The sequence below is a fragment of the Phalacrocorax aristotelis genome, chromosome 3 (genome assembly GCF_949628215.1).
Source record: "Phalacrocorax aristotelis chromosome 3, bGulAri2.1, whole genome shotgun sequence".
NCBI lineage: Eukaryota > Metazoa > Chordata > Aves > Suliformes > Phalacrocoracidae > Phalacrocorax > Phalacrocorax aristotelis.
Window position 1 is genome coordinate 28,707,784 of NC_134278.1, and position 22,499 is coordinate 28,730,282.

The 22,499-nt window shown below is 36.7% G+C and overlaps 1 long non-coding RNA gene across 1 annotated transcript; it reads right to left on the reverse strand.

The window, feature by feature from the left end:
• Positions 1-632: 632 nt before the first annotated feature.
• Positions 633-16,855, reverse strand: LOC142055732 (uncharacterized). Its single transcript, XR_012660017.1, has 3 exons — positions 16,687-16,855; positions 10,445-10,549; positions 633-1,563 (listed from the first exon to the last, which is right to left on the reverse strand). It is a non-coding gene; the product is annotated as an uncharacterized LOC142055732 (long non-coding RNA).
• Between the last annotated feature and the right edge of the window lie 5,644 nt (positions 16,856-22,499).

Below are 22,499 nucleotides of genomic sequence, written 5' to 3' on the forward strand. Positions count from 1 at the left end.
CTTACATTTTTGGGGCATTCTGGCTTTTAGTTAGAAAAATACAATTTCAGTAGGAAACTCAGTTTTCTTATCAGGCCCTTGAAGAAAGAACAGGGATTTTACATGACAGGAGATATCATTGTGTTTATAAAACATTTTTGTGTGTTCTCAAATATTTTACCAGTAAGCCAAACCCAAGAAAACCAATGGATTGTAATGTTAAGGTTTTTCTTCTTTTTGCCTTGCCTTGCCTTCCCTTCCCTTTGCCTTCCCTTTCCCTTTCCCTTTCCTTTTCCCTCCCCTTCCCTTCCCTTCCCTTCCCTTCCCTTCCCTTCCCTTCCCTTCCCTTCCCTTCCCTTCCCTTCCCTTCCCTTCCCTTCCCTTCCCTTCCCTTCCCTTCCCTTCCCTTCCCTTTCCCCTCCCTTTCCCCTCCCTTTCCCTTCCCTTTCCTTTCCCTTTCCCTTTCCCTTTCCCTTTCCCTTTCCCTTTCCCTTTCCCTTTCCCTTTCCCTTTCCCTTTCCCTTTCCCTTCCCTCTCCTCTCCTCCCTTCCCCTTCCCTTTAAAATTTTTTTTTTCTTAGAAAAGTCACATTATTTTCTAAAAAAATTAAGTAGCTCAGCCTATTCTTTTAAGACATGAGCTATACATGTAACCTACAGGAATCGGCTTCCCCGGTAGCTGGACTTCCTGGCAGCAGGAAGACTTTTCCAAAACACATTTTTGTTTGAAGTTAGATGTCAAGCAAGTTCAGACTCAGTTCTCCAAATACCACTTTATGCTTGCCTGTCAAGTCATTAGATCATTGTATTTACTTATGTTTCATGCATTTTTTTACTTCTATTTCATGCAAATTTTTACTTTTATTTCATACAAATTTCCTTTTTTCATATTTATTTCATAGGCAATGAAGCAGTCCATAATCACTGACACATTTTGAAAAAAGACAAGCCTTTTTATTCCTGCAGGGTATTTCTTAACCTTGCAGTACTCATCAAAGTGGCACGCAGGTATACCTTATGAACTGCACAGCAATGGTGAAGTAACCTTGGCTACTTAAAATGCAAATGATTAGAAGTTCCCAACTCCCACAACTTAGATTTGTGATTCTAAGAATATTCTTCGTAGGTTTTTCACCAAAAAAAAGTGGCTTTAATATTCACAAGTAAAATACAAACAACAACAAAAAAGGTCAAAACTCCTGAACAGATCCTAATAATGGTGGCTGTGATCATCTATATTTTGCATTTTGAGAAATTAGGAAGAATTCTCTTTTCTGTGCAAGAACAAATATCATTCTACAACAGGGACTAACCCAAGGTTTTGGATGCTCTTTGCCAGTATTGTTGCTGGCACAGAGAATCTCTCAGATCAGAAATCAAAGGTATTGTTTTCACCCATGTTTGTGTCCTGCTTGCCTGTCACAGTCCAGTGGATGGCACATGGATATACGCACACACAGACACCCACAGCTGGAGCGGCGTTCTCGACTCTTGAAACATTTGTTTCATGGCTACGATTAAAGAGGTTCAGGTCTTATTTTCCTGGCCTTGCTCCAGATGAATAAGTAACTCAGTGTGACAAAATCTGGAAAGACATGAATTATATGACAGTGGAATAATAAAATCAAGGATCAAATGTAGTACTGTACAAACTATAAATACAAATGGACTGCACTATGACAATTCTAGTGTCAAGGCAGCGGCCATAATATAAGATGATTTTATACTGTTTTCTAAGACCTTTTTGGTAAGAGTGAGGGTGCAGAAAATCTAGATTTCCTCTGATTGATATCAGAATAGGGGTTATTTCAAACTATGAACATTAGAAGTCATAACCACTGGAAATAGCTTTTTCTCCTGTTGGAGGCACAGAATAGACACCCAACAGCTGAAATTTACACAGCTTATTATTTAACATGGCAGGAGCTACCTTCCTTTACCCTGGGGTTAAAGTGATGTCTGGTAAAATTACACTCTATTTTGAAAAGGGAAATAGGTCAATATTGACACTAGGATTCAGGGTGCATTTTTTATACTGCCTAGAATTTTGGATTTTTTTTTTATGACAGGGTAGGAATAAAAGCAAAACCTGGATATTTGCATAGACAAAGAGTAATTATTTTGATAATTTTGAAGTCATATGGAAACTCTAATGCAGAGACCTAAAGTTTAATACATAACCTAACAACAAATTTAAAAAAACACTTTACTTCTTACAGAGTATAATGAAATCTAATGTGTCCAGAAATTAATAGAACATGAAAACAGAGCATGAAAAAACCAATTAAAATTACACTTAGGTATATTTTACTGATTTAAATTTTTATTGTTTTGTATAATTTCAGTCTTTTGTATGTGGACAATCCCAGTCTTCCCTAAAACTTATTTCAAGTTACTTCCCAGCCAAACAGATTTGTGGAATTAAAAAAAAAAATATTGATTGGACACTGAGTACCTGTGATGAACTTGTGTAAAGCTAGGCAGAATCCAGTGGAAATGTGACTGTTTCCCTGTCATCTTGTCAAAGCTGCTTACTCCAATTTGCAGTTACTAATCCATTACTATGGATACACATAGCTTATGTTTCATATTTCCTCAACTTTTTCCTGTATCAGATCCATCTACTCTTATAAAGGGGTAAAATCAATATCCTTTTATTTCTCCGATTCTTAAGAATATAAAATCTCAGTTGCTTCATACTGCATCATATGTGTAGCACTGAAATTAAGGGTTGCTTTCGAATCTCCTGAAGTCAGTGAGCTTCACTGGGGTTTTGGATTGGCTTGAATTTGATCACTGCTGTCCTTTGTGGTCACTATGGCAAAAAGCCACTGCATGCCAAGTCCTAGATAAAGAATGCTAGTCATGCACATAATACTGAAAGTGAAGAAATATATATTGGGAGGTCAACAACAAAGAATGAGGCTTTCCAATTTTTATTAATCCAAACATTTGTGTTTCTGATTTAGGGATTATGGCTCAGCAGATGCCAATTGTTTACATTTCAGGAAATGGTACCTCTGGTGTGTATGAAGGGCTCATCCTGAAGTGAGACTGCTTGATCTCTATAAATATTTGGAGGTGGTGTGCTACTTTAATGGAATTAATAAAATGACAGAGATTTTTATTGGTACACAGACTACACTCCATAGAACACCATTGAACTGGCTCAATGTAGCCCATTTATTAAACTGTCTTCTGTACTCTTATATTTAGCACAGTATAAATTTAGAGACACATCTTATAACCTTTACACCTGTGATTAGACCTACCGAGGTGAATTCTTATTACTTTAGTAAGATATGACTTTTTTTTTTTTTTTTTATTACTTTCTTTGTCAGTCTAACCCTGGAACTTCTTGTACACAGTTACTCAGAGTACTGGGAGAGAAAGGAGCATCTCAGAAACCACAACAGGCAATTATTCATAAAGGCTGATGATTTAATGACATCTTTTATAGCTTATGGTAAGTCAACCCTTTGTGGCTTTAGTAAAAAGCTTAAATGAGTTCTTGTATTTATTCTTCAGGGTTATTACATTTATCACTCTTAACTGTCCTTTGCTTGGATCAGGATCATTCAAATCTTTTGAAGAATATGCTTAAATATATTATTCTTTACTCTTGTGTTGCCCTTTACTCTCCTTTTGTCCTTGACAAGATCAGTTTTGTTGTCCCTTTTCCAGAATTTCACAGCGAAGTAGTTGTGCCAACCTATTTTTCTATGTGATGGAAATACCTGCCATTTTGTTGATAAGACAGGCATATGCAGTATTTTACTGATGTATATGTACCTCTGAAGTATATACATTACATTCTTTAAGGGAATTATTTGCCACAGTATTGTTACACTTAGCTCATTCTGCCAACTGAATCCACAGATACTGGGATGAGATGAATTCTTGTCTACAGTTCACAAATATTTACAAAATAACTGGATTTCACTCAATAATACATTTATGAAAATGCTAAAAATATTAGAATATTACATAAAGTATTTCTGGGGTACAGAGACAGTAGAAATGCTGAGAAAGAGACCTGGAGCACAAGAAGAGTAGACAGAGATAACATTTTTCTGTCTAATTCAGGATCCTTTTTCTAGTGTTGTCATTACACGATGCATTAGAAGAGGCTGCAAAAGTCTCACAGTCCTCACACCCTGTTCTGTGGTGCTGTGCAGTGATGTAATTCTTTCTGATTTCATAGACAAAGCTTACAGTACCTAAGTAGTGAAAATGTTTTCCACTCAACTACCAATTAAACAACCAGTTGTTACAAAAAATCTTGCTCTCTCTACTATGTCAATATTGTCACACCTTAAAAATCTCTCTAGACAAAGATCAGTTGTAAGAGGATGAGAAGCTGGATGAGATTCTGCTAACAAGCAATAGGAATGATTGGAAAGCCATATTAGAAAACTAATATTGCGCCAACTTGGTATTCATATAAGGATTGATACGAATATACTTTAATTAAAACATAAAAATATGGTTGAATGTGAAGTGTCAAAACAGGAAGTACATAAAAATATAAGTAGGATAGATCTGAAAAGACAGTTAAGAAATTTCACAGATGATGTTAAAGTAGTCAACTGAAAGATGCCCCAGTATGCCAATATGCATTTTGACAAAATGCAGATTACATACTTCAGAAATCTGGATACGAATATATATTCCTTGATTTTAAATTCATTGGTTTAATGGAAAATATATAGAATTCATTGTGTCCATCCCCATAGAAACAGCTGCTCAATGCATAACAGATGTCCAAGAAACAGTTGAATGTGAAGTGCAATTAGAATATTAGATTATTTTATAGCCCAAAGTGTGCTTGAATCTGCATCTAAAATACTTGAAAAATTCTAGTGGCTAAAATCTCAGTGCTCCCTACTGATGAAAATCTTACTATTAATTTAATTTAGAAACAAGCAAAACCAGAAGAGTTCAGAGAAAACCAATTATTTTAATTGTAAAACGACCTTGAACAAATCACTAAGTCAAATTATTAGTAAGCACTGAACTAAAACTTTTCTAACTTACATTACATATATGTGTTTATGTGTGATGGGAACAGCTGTAATTCTGGTGAAAGAACATGTCCCTACCCCCAAAAAAAAGAATGAAAACACTAAACCCCATTTTAATTTCCAGTGGAATCCTGGTGGTGAACTCTCTTCAGCACATTTAATATAGAGAAAAATTCTAAAGTGATGTGGGCTTTTATTTAACAAAAATATGGCACGTAAATCCTTATCTTTTAAGGCAAAAAAAGCGCCATCAAATTCCTGAGACTGGGGAAGGAACTTTCTCTGTTGGCAAAGCTATTCCTCCTGGGTAGCCCATCGTTATTGGGCCACTGTTCCAAATGTCTTGATATTCCTATGTTTTCATCTAGCTTGGGATTGGGCACTGGTTATCCAACAAGTCATCTCTTTCTAGGTACATCCCTCCATCTGGAAGAGGTCCTCTGTTTGTCAGTGCAATTGCTGACTTCACTAACTCCACCATGCTAAAGTGGAACATAAACTATAGCACACGCACAACACACACAGTTTTAAACCTCTGCTCCATTTCTGAGAGATGGAGGTGGTTCATGCTGATGGTTTTAGTTTTTAACCTGGCTTTAACTTCATATAGGCATGATGTTAAAGCTATAGAGAGTGCAAAATCTGTGGCCCTGGTAAGGAAACTTCCTTTATTAACATCTGCCTTTCTGCTCAGGTCTGGGCACAGGAGCTTTCAGGAGCTGCTCCAAGTCATCCTTTTAAGTGTGCATTGTCACCTGATTTTGCAGCAACTGATAGTCCTAGAGCCTTTATGGGTAGTTCCTGTGCAATCACTGTTAAGATCCGCACTATATCCCTTGTCCCTTGCCTGAGTTTCAGCTGGCCATGCTAGGCAACATCTGAGGTTCACAGCTTTGTATTTTTCAGAGAAAAAAAGAGTTTGCTTCGCTTTCGTAGTGCAATTATCTAGGAAATAACTAAGAGAATCCAGTTGCTTCTACTCAGGAATTGCTGTCCTAACTGAAGCCTTTGAACTTGTAATTATCTTTTGAAAGTCCTTTACTGTGCCAGCTATGTTCAAAAAAGTTTTATTTCTTAAAATGACAAAACAGAAGTACTTTAGGGGAGACATTCAGAGCATGCAAATACATCTGTGGAGATGCATATTGCATATTACTTTACCAGAGGATGAAAGTATGTGGAATGGACCTCCAGCCTGGATTAGGACTGTAATCACTATCTATTCATACCACAATATTCATCCTATTCCCCACGAAGGCTGCCATTTTTAAGTTGCAAATGCCTACCTTCACCAAAATTGCTTTACTATATCTGTGTGCAAATCTCTTAACAACTCCACAGAGGCAGTGATTAGTAAAGGTAGGGGAACAGAAAGGACAGGAAACTGCAGCTGAAGTACTCTTACACTGTGTGGGAGATAGTAATTTCAGAAGAGTATCTGATAGACAAAACTGGGTTTACTGTTCCAGCAGTGGGAAACTCAGCTCCTAAAAGAGACCTTGAAAAAAAGTCAGCTTCTTTAATGGCTGCTCCACTGTGCAATACTGAAGACTTTGGAACTGCATGTGGTATGTTACTGCCCAATTTTAGACATTTCTGCATAGTGAAGTTCAAAACAGACATTTTAATTCCAAGGTCAGCAGACATCGCCTGCATTATCCATGCATTACCAGAAAGACAGAAGGGAAGCAAGAAAGGTGACAATACTAATTGGATTAAGAAATGTCAGGGAACTGATGAAGACCATGATGGGAGAGGAAAGTCTTTTTCAGTAGACTGGAAAGTAGAAGGAAAAAGCTGGTAAAAATACACACCTTTTTCTGTGATCAGAAGAGGCTGCGCTTCTATGAGACATTGGGAAAATAGATCCTACTTTCTCAAATAGCAGAAGAAGAAAAAGTAGAATTATGGTATTACTTGCTGGGATGAATGAAGTGGTTTCATTTTATGCAAAAGCTTGGATCAGTCTGTGTAATCGGCATCCCATCTGATTCATTAAATTCAAAGAAGTTTTACAGAGAATACATGGAAACACTTGCCCTTGCTCGTCTCAGGGTGGGCTACAAAGAAATCAAATATATTCTTTTGGGACTGTGTTGAATTTTTAGCTCTGACAGCTCAGCACATCTATCACAGCCTTCAGAGGATAATTTGGATATGCACAGTGGCCCTATCTATATGTATTTGTTTTGCTTGAATACAGTAGGACAGGACTCTCTATGGACACTGTCCATGATCCCAAGAGCTCGAGCTCCCAAGGAAAGAGCGGATATTCTGTCCAGTTTCTAGCAGCAATAATTTGCTGCTACAGCATCTTGCTCTGCTTCAGCTGTGTTGGCCACTCCTAGAGCTCAGGCGCAGCAGAGTGCTTATGGAGGGTGCAGCATTTACCAGTTTCTCCACAACTGTGTTTAAGTTCAGAAAAAAATGCAAAAAAAGGTGGTTGGTTTTTTCCCCTCATTTCACATATCAAGTCTAAGGTACGATTTATTCTTCTGGGAAATTTGTACAAAAGTACAAATCCACAAACCAACAGACTTGCCAATTTATTCCTATGGTTCATCTAAAGAATACCTGGGCAAAAATTCAGAAGAGACGTGATGATAATGAGAAAGGGACAACTGAAGAAAAGTGTGAAGACTAGAAGGTTGTGAATGTACTAAGGAAGAAAAAATTCTGGCCTGCAGAAGCATCAATATTAGTGATTACCAAAAAGTAGTCACTTGATCTTCAGGCTGAGGTTACTGTACTGGCAATTAGAAAATTATCTTTTTACTTCTAAGTGGGTTGCCTCTGATTGTAAGTCACCAAGGGGAAAAAAACCTGGTGTTCAAAGATGCCTCTTTTTTTTTTTTCAAATGAACTCACATTTCAAGGAAGGTGAGGACGGTGTAATTTGAAATGCAACATTTATTGCTACTTTTCAAGGCAGTGCTAGAAGAAAATCACTCCATATCTTCCTCAATAGCTTTTATGTTAGCAAATCCTCATATACTCAAGTGCAAAATTACTGTGATAGCCGAAAAGAAAGGGTTCTTTTAATTTGCTTTGCTGTTTTGAACATTCAGTGACCTGCAAAACCTGGATAAAAGCCATTGGTTTATTCATTCACTGGAAGGCTTTAGAAATATCTCTTTGCTTCTACTGGAGTGATAACTGCCCAGGGTTGTGAAGTTGGTGATTGCTTCAGATGTTAAGAATAAACAGTGACACCTCTGACGTGCCTTGTATATACTATCAAAAGATACAAAAGTTATTGGATTGCATAATATTCATGACTAACCTGGAGCAGACTTAGAATCCTACTCCATGGGAATAACAGAATGAATGGAAACCAGTTAATAGGATTAAACCTACTGTACAGGTGAAGCATAAAGCCATAGTTAATGACTCATGATCTCCCTCTCTCCAACCCCATCAATATAACTTCTTTATTCCTCTTTCATCTATGTAATAAATGTATATTCTTCTCATCCAGCAGTACACGATCTTGTGTAAGTATTTAGTCTTTTCCTTAAAAACTCAGATGATGGTAACATTACTTTTTAAAAACAGCAATGAAATGTATTATACATGTGTGAATCAAATGAAAAGTATTATTGTGAAATGTTACCTCTGTCCATCAAAAATATATATGGAAATCCAGTTTAAATTCCACATCTTTGTTTCAAGCACCTCGAAAGAGGAGGTGATGCTGAAACCAGGGTATTCTTTTAGCATATTTACTCCTTCATCTGATATTCTCTGATCTCTAACATATGCATTGTGGTCCAACATCACAAAGCAAAAAATGTACTGTTCATTCCTCAGCTGAGTTACTTGTAGGGTATTTCAGAGTCTAATAGATTGACATATTATTTCACTATACAAATAAGAATCTCTGGGACTTATCTCCTATTTCAAGTGACAACAGAAACTGTTTAAATGTTTCTTATACTAAAAAGATCTCAGATTCGGTATTTTGATTAGGACAAGATTGATATCAAACTCTTACTGAATAACTAACATATCTATTGTTATTGAATAAAAAGAGTTTCATATCTAAAGAGAAAATTTGAACTTCATACTTATATTAATGAAGTTTTTTAAAGACAGCACCACTTTATTAAATTATATTATAGCTTATTTAAAATTTTGTGATATATTAAAAAACCTTAGAATAGAATTAGCTTTTCTTTAGCTGCTGAAACTCCAGAAAATATACTGACAGATATATTGAAGTTACATTTTTCTATCTTCTAGATCCTGAGATTCATAAAATAACCTGTAACTGGAGGAAAGCAAAACACAGAGGTCAGTTCAACCTGCGCAAATTGAAACCAGTGACTGAAGTCTGCATGGACAGTTAGTAAAGCTGACAACTATGTGGAGTTAGTCCAGTAATAGTGTGCTAAATTTTGCTACTCTTCTTCTAACTGGGACAAATTCTCAGATTATTCAAATTGTTATCACTCTCCTGGCACTACTACAATGAAGTGCTGATTTTAAACCCATGAGAATTTACTCCAGAAGTATTGCTGTCTATGAGATGTCACACTGTTTTGTCAATGTCTTCTGAGCATAGTATTACTTGATATGAGGAATGATCATAATTTAAGTATTAGGAATTGCATTGTGGCCTTGGTGGTACCTTTGAAAAGCAGCTTTATTTTTTTTTTTCTGGCAATACTCTTGTTTTCTTTGCTAATGTCCAAAAGCAACAAATTCCTTCCTTTCCCAAACCTGGGAATCTGCAATGCATGTGGTTATGTGGTTCAATAAAAGGACATCAACTTTGTCTACAGGGATGGGAATAAAGATGGCAGTACAGTATCTTAATGCTTTTCTGAGAGAAGCTGGATTTTGCACTTCAGAAAATGTTTCAACTCTATAGGAACTCCAGATGTGGAGGTCTGTGGCAAAAGTCTTGCATCCACTGAAAGTTTTTCAGTCACTCATGCTCCACTCATCGTCTGGAGACAAATTCAGAAGGGACTGTGTTGAATTCAGCTCTAAGTTTGAGAACAGTCACAGAAGAAGGAGGGGTGAGCAAGGCCACCCACTGCTCCGATTAATGTTCAGCAGTCTGCTCATGGACCAGCCAAATGTAAGTATGCAAGGAGGTCTTCTAAAAGCAGGAAGTGGATTTAATACCAAAGGTTACATAAAGGCAGCAGCTCTTAACTCAGGCCTTATGTAAGTGCATATATATATGTGTCAGAAGCCTCTAGTTAAAACCAGCCAGTCACCAACTCTCCTGCTGAACTATGGTGTGTCTCCAGAGATCCTTATTCAATTATTAATGCATCTGCTGCTAATTTCATCATGCAGTATGTGAATTTGTCTTTCCATATAGAGCTCTAAGGGAACTTTGTAAGAAATATAGAACTTGTCAGCACATGAGAGTCAACGCATTACCGCTGTTCTGCAGCCATTTATAATGAAACTAAAATGAGCACTCACTTGTTTGGCATTAATTTAATGTCCCACTTAGCTCCTATCAGACGTAAATAGCTGCTTCATCCATTTAAGCATTTCTGTTCGTGCACATAATGAAGTACTCTGTACCTGTCAAGTAAGCAGAATTCATAACTGAAATAAGAAACGGATGAGGAAATTCAATATTCTTAATATTAAGGCTCTACAGGGGCAGCACCAGACTTCCTTCTGGCCACAGGTATCCCACTGTGAGGTTCACCTTTTATCCCACTCTGCAGAAACCATATGAAGACATGACATATGTACACATGTTAGTATGCCAAAAATATTTCTAAAAGGAATATCCCTTCAACTCACGGCACAATTAACAACAGCTGTAGTTGTCAAACACACTCAAAACAAAATAAATTAGCTAGCCAACCTCTTGGTATTTAAATGTTTTTTATGTTCTCTATTTTACAAAAACACAGTTTAATTTTGAACAGCATTCTGGTTATGATCATCCTCTCTTGAGGAAATTTTTTATGAGAATGAATGGAGGTAATGACTACCATTAGTCACTGTCATTAGCATAAAACATTAAAACCGACAATATTTATAACAGGCTATGACATGACAATTAAAATATGACTTTTTATCACTTGTGTATGCTTTGGCTACAGCTGGTTGCTATTTCCTAGTTAAACCGGTAGAAGTCTGGTAATGGTATATTTAATAGCATGTTCATCATCAGACCTAATTGTTTTCCACCACAGGGTATGAAGCTTTATATCCTCTATCAACCCAAAACAAATAGCCATACTGTGTAATGGCTGTTCAATTAATGTTTATGGTGCTACTTTTACAACCTAAGTTACAAGACAAATAAACTCCAAGAAGCAATTTAAGAACCTCAGAATCTTAATGGGACTTCAACCAATACCAAAAATTACTTAAATGCGCATAAGGTCCCACTCTCAAGGATATGAAATTAACATTAAAGACATTAACCAGCATTAGAGAATTTTTCCAGGACAATGGTATAATTGCCAAAGGAGGGCAAATCAGACCTTCATGTAGAGAAAGATGGTTGAGTGGCTTCACGTTGGCTGCCTTGCAGTTGCTGTTCATGCTGGGTTAAAACAGAGAAGACCTGTTCATCCCAAGTCATGTAAAGGTCAGACTCTGTTGCTCAAATTGCAAAGTTATTCCCTTGAGAGTGATTTGCCCTCAGTAACCTAGATGCTCTCCACCCACTCATAATTCTTTCCCCTATTTAGCAGAGCTCACGCTAATTAAAAGGAAAGAACAGTTCAAACACAGGTTTCTCTGTTACTGTCTTGGTGCGTATTAATTTTTGTCTCTCCCTTTTGCACTAAGCCTGTAGAAAGCAATGTAAAACTACCATAAATATTTTTTCACTGGAGAGCTGCCATTGTTCTAAATTACAAAAGTCAATGATTTCTGGCTTGTGTTGTTAATTGTATATAGTAGTAATATATTCATTCAGAGCTTCCCCTTTTTAATCCAGAAGCCCTGATCTCTGGCTTTTAATGATGCATTACAAGCCTGTACTTCTCTGACACCTAGGCAATTAATCACTGACACTCCTCAGTCCCCCAAAGTAACTGGACACAATTAGACAAGAAAGAACCAGACTTGAGGGGTGGTGAAAATTTCTTTTCAGGAACCACACATTTTTTCATACCATAAACTCTGCTTGACATTCATTGCTGCAAATATATTTTAATGGAACTCCTGTTACTCTGCCTCTCCTCTCAGCCTCCCGGGAGTCTTTGTAGATCAACATGATATTCAGAGACAGGCAAAAAATGCTCTGCAAAGTTTAAAGGCTGTCAAGCCTTCTTGGCAACTTCCCTCCAAAAGCCCGGCTGAGAAATGACAAACTTATCACCTGACTGGCTGGTGTTTAAAGCTGACTGCTTTTGATTAAGAAGCAATGAACCTTCCATTCTGGAGTTCATTTTCTGTGTTTCATAAGCACTTCTTCACTGAAAATTATGCAGCTGAACTGTTTTGAATTCAATTAGTGTAATGCTACAGTTTTATTATTTGTAGTAAATACAGGCATCTTTTATGGTGTTACTGTACATTTAGGAGAATTTCAGGATGTTTATGGACTTACTTTTATTTCTCATGTATTAATGCTTGACATTTTTTAAAAAATCCAATAATAATATATGCCTGTGTTGCAATTACTCACTTGTGCATTCCTTCATGTGTACTCACACTGTACTTCTCTGCTCCAGTGGGAAGAATGAGATGAAAGCAATCCTGCCTACTCAAGGACAAAGCACTGTGTCCTCAGCAGGTAAGTTGAGCTAGAAAGAAGGTTACGGTGAACTGCAACAGCTAACTTCTTTAGTGGAAAACTCCTCTATTAAATTCTATGCTACAGGCTTTGTGATTGATACTTCAACAGCTAGTACTGTGGAAGAGCACAGCCACCAGAGAGGTGCATGCATTAAACACTGAATTGCTCTTTCAATGTCATCCGACTTCACGAGTTGCAATGCAAATGCTTGGGGAAGCTTGATACACTTTTATCTTCTGACAGCCTTTCAATTTTATGTCCTGTCACGTTATTATGTAACTTCCAATGATCTGCACTGTGGACCTCAGTAACAAAAATCCATTTCATGTCAGAAGAATACAACTTCTTTGGTCAGTCAGTTTAGACATAGAGGGGGAGAAGTGCATTTGACCAGAAAATACTGCTGAGTGGAGTCAGCTGGTCAGGTCAATAAAAGCTAAAAATAATATTTGACTTTGAGAGACAAGAAAGTTCAGGACACAGCCTAAAGGCTACATTCAGCCCTAACTGAACATTTATCTCTGTATCAGTGTTATAAGGAGTGCTTAGGCACCCAAACCTACATGCTGCAGAGCGGTTATAGATGCAGCTACAGAACTCCCTAGTAAGACCTATGATTAACTAACAGCTTAACGTGTTTATTACTAGTATGGTCCACAATGTCATATCTATTAGCTTCAGACTGAATATTCTCCAACATCTAATTCTACCTACCTTTAGAAAAATGCATGTACTTATACAAATTATCTTTTTATTTGCCTACCTGTTTTCATAGATCATCACTGCATTGCAAGAGTACAGCAACATATCCCGGTCATCAGGGATGCTTTTAGAAAAATAAAGCAGGCTCACTTCAGCTGCAGTTCAAGCTATTAGTGAAATATTAGTGTAATATATGCAACTTCAATACTTCTCTGGCTTTCATTAATACCAGCTGGCTGTCTCAAAATCTGTAATATTTTAATTTCCACAGTATCTGTATAAAGATGCAAGACAAGAAGTTCAAAAAAGGTGTTCTGGGTGAGGAAATTTAGACCTTGTGTGCCAGTGATGACTCCTGATTTTTTAGACACTGCAGTTGAGACCAGTAAAAGCTGCAGGCTTCCAGCACTTCTGGAAACAAAAGTATGCCTTCAGCGCTCAAATTGAGATGGTAGTTTCTAATCTATCTTTTGAAAATGTTGATGGTTATCAAAAGAAGTGCCTTCTCCCAAGGAAATCCCATTTCTTTAATAAACTAGCAATTCAACAGCAAAGCCACCAGAGGAAAGAATTAGCAAAGGTTATAGAAGTACAGAAAATGCACTTCTGGGAAACTCCATAGGCCAGTTTCCATGAGGTGAATGCTGAGCATGGGGACCTCAAAGTGAAGGCCCTGAATGGCCTGTTCCATCACAGCAAAGCTCTTGTGCATTGGGCTGTGCTTCTCTCTGCCTACTTTTCAACCTCTTGTTCAGCAGCAGAGCACTGGGCACCAAACAGGCTTACCTAAAACTCCAAGGGCAAGCATGTGTGTCAAGCCCTGTGTTCCTTCAGCTCTACACAATTTACTTAATGATACGATATGATATGATATATGATATGATACGATACGATATGATACATACAATCGGTAGCTTTTAATGTAAGTAACTCCTGCAACTGAAACTTAAAATTCCTTAAAAGTTTAATTGTTAAGCTTGAGATTAATTTCACCCAACCTCAGTTATCTAAAAGACAGCTACATAGCCTATGCTAGGCATCTAGTCCCATTTTCTAAACAGTAGAGGGCATTTCATCCCACTTGAAAAAGGGCTAAATTTCCCTTTGAACCTGATTTGAGTATATATACAGCTGCAAATCAAGAAAGTGAGAAAATGCAACGGCAGTCACGGAAGCAGATGAACCTTGGTATTTTACTATGAAGTTCTGGCTTGCTCGGGATGGGGGAAAATTAGATTTTCCTGTCTTCCTCCACAGATTTCTGTTCACTTTCTAGAAATATAAGTAGGGTCTTCCACCCTCCTGAAACACTTTTTCACTTAATAAAACCTGAAGTTATAAAGCCAAAAGGAATCACTGCACTGAGTTTTCGAGAATATGAAGTCATTTCCTTTAAATAAAAAGTGAAAGTGATCACTTGCTTCCACATCTCACTTTTAAACCATTTTAGGAAATTTAGTCCAATGGTTAGGAGATTGGGCTATAAGTAAAGGTCTTTTTGGTTCTGATGAATATCATTCTGTGCGATACAGAGCAAACAGCTTCCCTTTTCTCCTTCCATTTGTTATGTGCAAAGCACAAAAAATAATAGAGGCATCAATCTTCTTATTTCACATTGCTATAATGTGAAAAACATTTCTAAGAACCCTAGATTACTATTTTCAAAGTGTTAACACACTTAACTATAATCTAAATAAACCCTTAAGAAACCTGCATATTTTCATCCATTTCTTTGTCTCACTCACAGCCTACTTAAAACTGGAGTGCAAGTACTGTGACCTAGGGTTCATTTCCAGCTCTAGCTAGGAGAAGAATCTTGAAAAATACACTGATTTTTTTCTCAAGTCTAGAGATGTGCTAAGTTTGAATAGATTTTGGCCACATTATTTTAGCTTTTTTTCTGTAGAGAAAAATCTAAATCTAAAACAAGGTATAGTTCAACTTTTTATTGCCATTTGCTGAGAATAAATCCAAAAGTAACATGGGCAAAAAAGTGTCATCAATTTCAGAATACGTGATGACAAGGAATGGAGTCCTGTAAGAGGACTTCATGCTTTTCTGCAGTGCAGGAGCTTAAGCTTCAGGTCTTTTTTCTGGTGTATGGTCAGGAGGAGCAGAGGAAGGACTGTGGTTGCACCAGAGGTATGGGAAGTGATGGTGTGTACAGGACTGAGACAGATATTTCTGCTGCCACTGTATGTAATCTGCCAGAGCAGCTGCAGAGTAACTCTGCATTAGCTATCGATACTATTTCTGCTAGTTGCCTGAAACCTTCTGGACGTTGCTAGCTACCATTAGCAAAGACTGAAAGTGGTCTTTTGTTTCACATGCTGTTTGCTGATGAAACAAGCTCATTTCTAATAACTAAGTGTAATAACTCTATTTTTATATGACACATGGCTATAAATAAGCTTCTTACAGAAAAATACAACTTCCACATAAGTATTTAGTTTGGAAGATTTAGGAAATGTTAGATTTATGCTTTCCAATATAACTAACTGATGTTCTTTAGCATATAGAAGAGAACATAGCCTTTAATTACAGGACTCCTTGCCACCATTCTCTTCACAAGACCTAATTAATTCTGGGTATGATATTGAATCAAATATTTGTATCTGTCTTGAACACTAGTGGTGTGACTCTTTTTGTTTTCTGTTTTCCATTCAAATGTCTGCTGGTGTAGATTTATTTCCTTTCTTACAGGTTTCCATTGTCCATAGTTTGTAGCAAAAATGCTACAGTAATTGAACCGTATAAACATTAATTAGTATATGTTCACAATAACTCTTGAAGATACCAAGATTTTTCTAGGTGAACACGTGGAGAACAGAGCCAAAAAAAAAAAAGAAAAAAAAAAAGAATCTGCAAGATTTGGTTTTAACATGGCCATCTCAATGAGTTAACTCTTCCCAAGAGGATATGTTTTCTCCAAGTATTTGGCATTTTAAAAACCTATCTCTATGTTCAACATAGAAACACAATCTGATTATTTTTCTGTTAATTCTGTGAGAAAGATGATTAAATATTATATTTCATTACCACAGAAAGACAGCACAAGAACTTAGATGCATTATCAGCCTAACCTGCCTCAAAGTAACATGTATCATAGGTATCTGTGCATGAGCTCTCTTCCAATGGGAAACATAGGGTGAACTAGTTTAAAATAATCCTATTTTTGCAGACTGAAGTAGGTTGAATTATCTCACGTTTGACATAAACTAAAAACATATAGACAAATACCACAGCTCACCTGATAGACTGGAAGATCAGTGTAAATCTGAGTGCAGACATGACCTAGAGAGATTGGTAATGGCAAGTCCAGAACTCAGGGCTGAGGCTCAGTCCTTCAGATCCCACTGATTTACTGCAAATGATGTTGAACACTCTCAATTCCCCGAACACCATTCAGAAGGTACAGTACTTCCCTAAGGGCTCCAAAAATCTGAAAATCAAGACAAAGTTGGGCAGACATATTCAATGAAGAACACAAAATTAGTTGTCACATTAATATTTTAGCTTAAATGACTTATCTAGGTTCACACAGCATCTCTGTGACACAGGGTTAGTCTGGATGACAGAAAAGTCTTGGAAGACACTACCTTCCAAATTCTGCAAGCTATGAGATAAAACAGTTACCAAGAAAAAATAACAACATAATTAGCTACACAGTTCTGACACATTCCTGTGCCCTGCAAGAAACACAAGTAGAACGGAAAAGCATGTGATCAGCTGCTTAGGGTCTCTAAAATAATGAATGTGCACAACAGAGCAAAAATGAGGAAAGGGAAAAAACCTAAATACTGGCATTTCTAGTTTGTTGGGTTTTTTTTTTAACTTTTTGAACATTTTTTGTAAAGTTACTGTGTGGAACTTCAGTGATATCATTTTAGCTCAGCTTTCTCATTTAACTTCTTACTTTTTATAATGCTACAAATTTATGAAGTGCTGCCTTCAATTCTTTTCTACTTGAGATGAAGGCTCATGGTGCATGCACAGTCGTATGAGTATGTTTTTATCAATGTAATAAAAAAAGAGGTTTGTGGCAATGAATTTTATGAACACCAACACTCTTTATGCAGAAAATACCACAGAGTAATTATATTCATCCTGAGCAAATTAATTCTGAGTGCTGGTATGGATGAGAATGGGAACTTGTGAGAACAGGTTTGGTTGGAGTTGTGTTTCATTTCTTCATAATATTAACATAATTGGGCATATGAGAGACTAATTAAAATCAGTTCTAATTAAAATCAATAGATTGAGAGATAATTTGAAGATTTAGGCTGAGAAGGGAGGTATGTTTTTAAAATGCAGTTAGTTAGTTCAACCAGCCAATGGAGAGAAGGTACATCCAGACAGTGTTTTAGAATACCTGGCTTAGGTAATCTGAATTATTTTCTGTAAGCAAAGATCACTCCATTGAATGCATAGGTACCCGAGGTACCTATAGTGACAAAAGGTAGGTATTTGAAGCTGGGTGATGAATGTGTTCAGTATTTCCCCAAATGGAATGCTAAGGTAACTTTACATAAAAGAAAAACATTCTGATCAGTGAGGTAAGGGAATATAGATATTTTTGTGTAACTTCTAGCAAGTTTACTGAGTTGGCAAAAGGCAACTTTCTGGATGTCTCATGATATTCTCCAAAACAAACAGATTTTAATGAAAGCATCAAAAAATCATTTCTGGGACCCTCAGGAGAATTCCCCCTACCAAAACCAAGTTCCTGTTACAAATTGCTGGAACCCTCAATTTGCAAACTGTGTAAACCCTTCCATAAACTTGGAGACATTTTTCTATGATGGAAAGTATTAGGTAGTTATAAATGTCAGGCTTGGAAAAGAAATGGTTAAAGTAAGCCAAGCACTCTGAAGTCAGATAAATACAAATTATGGGCCAGTGAAACTCTAATTCAGCTCCTTTCATGTATACATTTGATGTAGTCTTTACAATGGTTGAGTTAATTCCTTTTTTTCTGCCTGATTTCATGCATAAGAAAAGGCATTGAAAGAACCTCTATTCAGTATTTCTTTTATCCTCATTATTCAATGTGTTGTTCCTTTATTAATTTGATTAACTCTATTCAAATCCTTAATTTTTCTTGACAAAGTTATGAATTTCGTGGTTGGCTTTCTGTGCCACTTGTGGCTATAGTATGTTAATACCTCATCAGTGCGACTAATTTTTTTAATATTTCTGAGTTAAAATAAACCATTCTTCACTGTTACATAACCTGGGAAACCCAGGGCTTGATTTTTTAAAATCCCTAACCTTAAACAGCACTTTGCATACTCAGGGACCACTCCTGATGATGCCACTTGCAATTCTGATGAAAATCAGATCCCAGGATTTTCTGTAAGGCCTCAAGACAACAAGAAATCAGCTTTAGCAGGCTTTTACTTTGAGCAATTTGTCTACCCTCACACAAAACTCTGACTAAAACAGAGGAATGGATTATGTTCTCCTTCAGCGTCTCTACCAGCAAACTCAGCTGTTCAGTGATGAAAATCCCTCTACTTTTCTTGTAACCCAAATCACTCCGCAGACCCCAGCACCTGGATATGTCAGCCAACGGTTCTACGGATAAGAGCGTATTTGGGCACACAACCCTTATACATTACCACAGCTGACTATTTGTACATTAGGCAAGACAGTGGAGCCAAAAATATGGGCACTTGGAAGACAAGTCTGAGATAGGATCATTCTCGTGTTGTTTCATTTGCTAATACAGATAGAGCTTCTACTTGTTCTACATATTTCTGCTGACCCTCCCCCCAGCCATGCACCCCAAGCATCCATTTCTGGATCTGATAGAAAAAAGATACTGGTCAGGAAAGATTCACAGTCTGACAAAGGAAGGCAGTTCTTACGCTCTCATGCATGAGAAACCAGCACTGGAGTGTACGGCGACACATACTTGCAATATACTTTCATAGACATTTGCTGACAAAAGAGGAACTTTTATTATTTTGTAAATGACCAAAATCCTGTATTTTTCTGAACTGTTTGGCACTTTGGCCAAAATCCTTGGATTGAGCAGATACCCATCATGGAAAATTTAATTTGAAGTGGACACAGTCGCAATTATAGAAAGTAGTGGTGGTCTTAATGGTAGTTAGTATTACCAGCCCTGCCAATCGTACTTTTACAAAATAAATGAGACAAAAGGAGGCATGACAGATTAAAGTTATATAGCTTATATTGGAGTTCTGTATCTTATCTGTAAGAGCTGTGAATGAGAATGAGTCATCCAATAGATGTCCAGATGAAGAACTTGGTATAAAAATGATTTTATATTAAAAAAAACAAAACTATTTTCTAGATCCTTAGAAATATTCCTAGGGTTATTTTTGGTTGAGCGTGTATTACAAAGCCAGGTGTCTTATTTCCATTAATCTGTATAAGCAGACTCCGAATTAGAAAAAAACCAAAAACTAACTTGGAGTCCAAAATCACCCCTAAAATGGTCTAATATTGAACTTCTGTTATTTCTAGAATTGTTAGCACTATGAAGTTTAACAATATGTAAGTTTTTAGGGTCCAATCCTATTGCACTCAGTGCTACCGGGAAGGCATCTGTTATTATTAGGAGTCTCAAGCCCTTATCAGTGTTTAGAGATGTGTTTCTTGTTCATCAGACATACAGAATGAGTAACTTACCATGGCAACAGGTGATGCAGATATAGAAAAATACAGCTATAATGCAAATTGAAAAATATAATAATAACAGGCTTCGTCAATGTAAATTTTGCATATGCTACCTGCATGCACACATTCTGTTAGCTGTTTCATCTAGTTGCTTAGTAAAGCCCAGCAGGCTTCAAGTGATGATAGTATATCTGCACTGTGGACAAGAGAGTTCAGTTCACAAAACAAATCACACCTCTGAGTACATCCTGTGTTTCATCTCCTGATGCAACTTCTTACCCCTGCCAGCTGCTTGCTAGTTGCACTTTATTGCATCTCTTGGACCTGTGGAGTGACCTTAGCCGCATTATTCAGCTTCACTGTTTTTCTAATTCTCCATTACAAGGTGGAGATTAAAATACCCGGTTCCTTCAGTAAACATTTTGAGTTCTATGCAACATTTTTTTTAAAGTTCTGTAGGTCCTATTCAAGCTTTATAATACTATGCAGTATTCTTGGTGTTACAATAAGAGATACCTGTCTTCCTTTGTTTTGAATGAGTACTAGATTCCCTGAAGCACGTATCCCCCAGGCCTTCACAGTCTAGTGGGCAGACCATTTTTGCCTTAGATCTGGAAACAAGTTCAGTAATACTGTCATTAAAGACTATGTAAAGAAAAGTATTGTGCCTCCTTCTGAAAGTTATTTATTAGTTCTCACTCCATGAAAATAAAGTTGTAACTACCATAAATGGATGACCTTGGTTGCCAAGTTGAGATCTGAAGTGAGATAATAAGTAGAGTCTTGATGTTGGTACTGTAACTGAAGTACTCTTCCTGGGTCAAGGTTATTTCACACTGCCTGCTAAGCAGGACATCAGCCAGAATGACACAATCCAGTCCTTAACAGATATGTGTTCTGATTGAATTTAACTAAATTATAAAAATTATTGCAGATCAAATTCTGAATTTCATATTCCCTTTTCATTTATTAATGTCAGGATGAAATTTTAATGAATGAAACCTGAGTAAGATCTGCAGGACTGAATTCTCCATCAAAAAGCTACTTTGCTCAACTGGAATCCAACTTAACAGAGTATTCCTGTCAGTTGTTTGTATCTTTACATCACAGATTCTAATAGAGATATTAAAAAGGTATACAATACTCAAAATACCTTGCAGACTAAGGAAAAGAACCCTATCAATTTTTAATACTCTGAGAATACTAAGCTGAAGTCCTATTTTACCAGAAAATAGCATTTCTGTTGAATGAGACCGTCTTTCATTATCTTTTCAGCTAAAGTAGCTATATGAACAATTATGATCTCCTGGGAAGAAGAGGAAATAAAAGGAAAAGAAAAATAAAAAGAAAGAAGCTGCATAGGCAAAACCTTTCCGCTGAATTTTGCCAGTGGTTGTACAGGATTTTTATAAAGTTCAAGAAGAGATATAATGAGTTATTAGCTGAGCAATGCATATGGAGTCATAAGTAAATATAGTAAATCGTGATAGAAAATATCCATACTTTTTGTTCTGTTTACTGCGCAGAAGGAAAAAAAAAAAACCAAACCACCCAGAATGCTAAGAAGTCATAAATGAGCAGCTCAGCAGTTTGCACCTCTGACTTCTTAGTGGTAACGCAGTGTGAAGGTCTTGTAATGCAAGGGCATATAACAAGGGTATTCACTGTTTTCCTGCGAGTAAGCCATCCATCATCAGCTAATGCATCCAGCATGGCAAGAACAGTGCCAGACAAGATATAAGAAGGTACTCTCACACTTTATAATAACACTGTGTAATAAGAAACTATATCTCAATTAAATCAATAGGGTACAGCAGCCACATGAAGAAACAAGAAACACTGATTTCAAAATTAATTCTATGCTTATGAGAGCACTCAAGCATTTCCACTATCCTACTTGTATACCCAAATGTTGCTAAAAGATGTCAGAAAGTTCTGCTCATTGCTATACAGCATCTTAAAAAATTCTTTGGGCTACACAGGATTTACAAAATCAACTACTCAGCCTTTTCTGGAATTTTTTTTTCCTTTTAATACGTGAATGATGACCTATACGATTACAGCACGGGTGTGATCTTCCTTCAATAAACCTTCCTTCTGATTTATGGATTTGAAATATGAAAGCCTGAAATTGCTTTCTCAATGAATCTTTCTATTCTCGGGTAAAGCATCCTAGATTTCCAAGTTAATTCACTTATTTTAGGAAAGGAGGCATTTATGCCTTTCAATAACTACTAAACACAGCCCTTTATTAGGATTTATGTAAGGAAAACAAACCTTTAAAGCAGTGACTTGTTTTTAGTAGAAGTCTAGAAATCTGCATTTCTTATGCTTAAATTGACAGAGATTCTGTCTGTGTGAGAATGAAAATTTTGTTCCAGATATACATGATTTAGAGACGTACTTCAACACTTT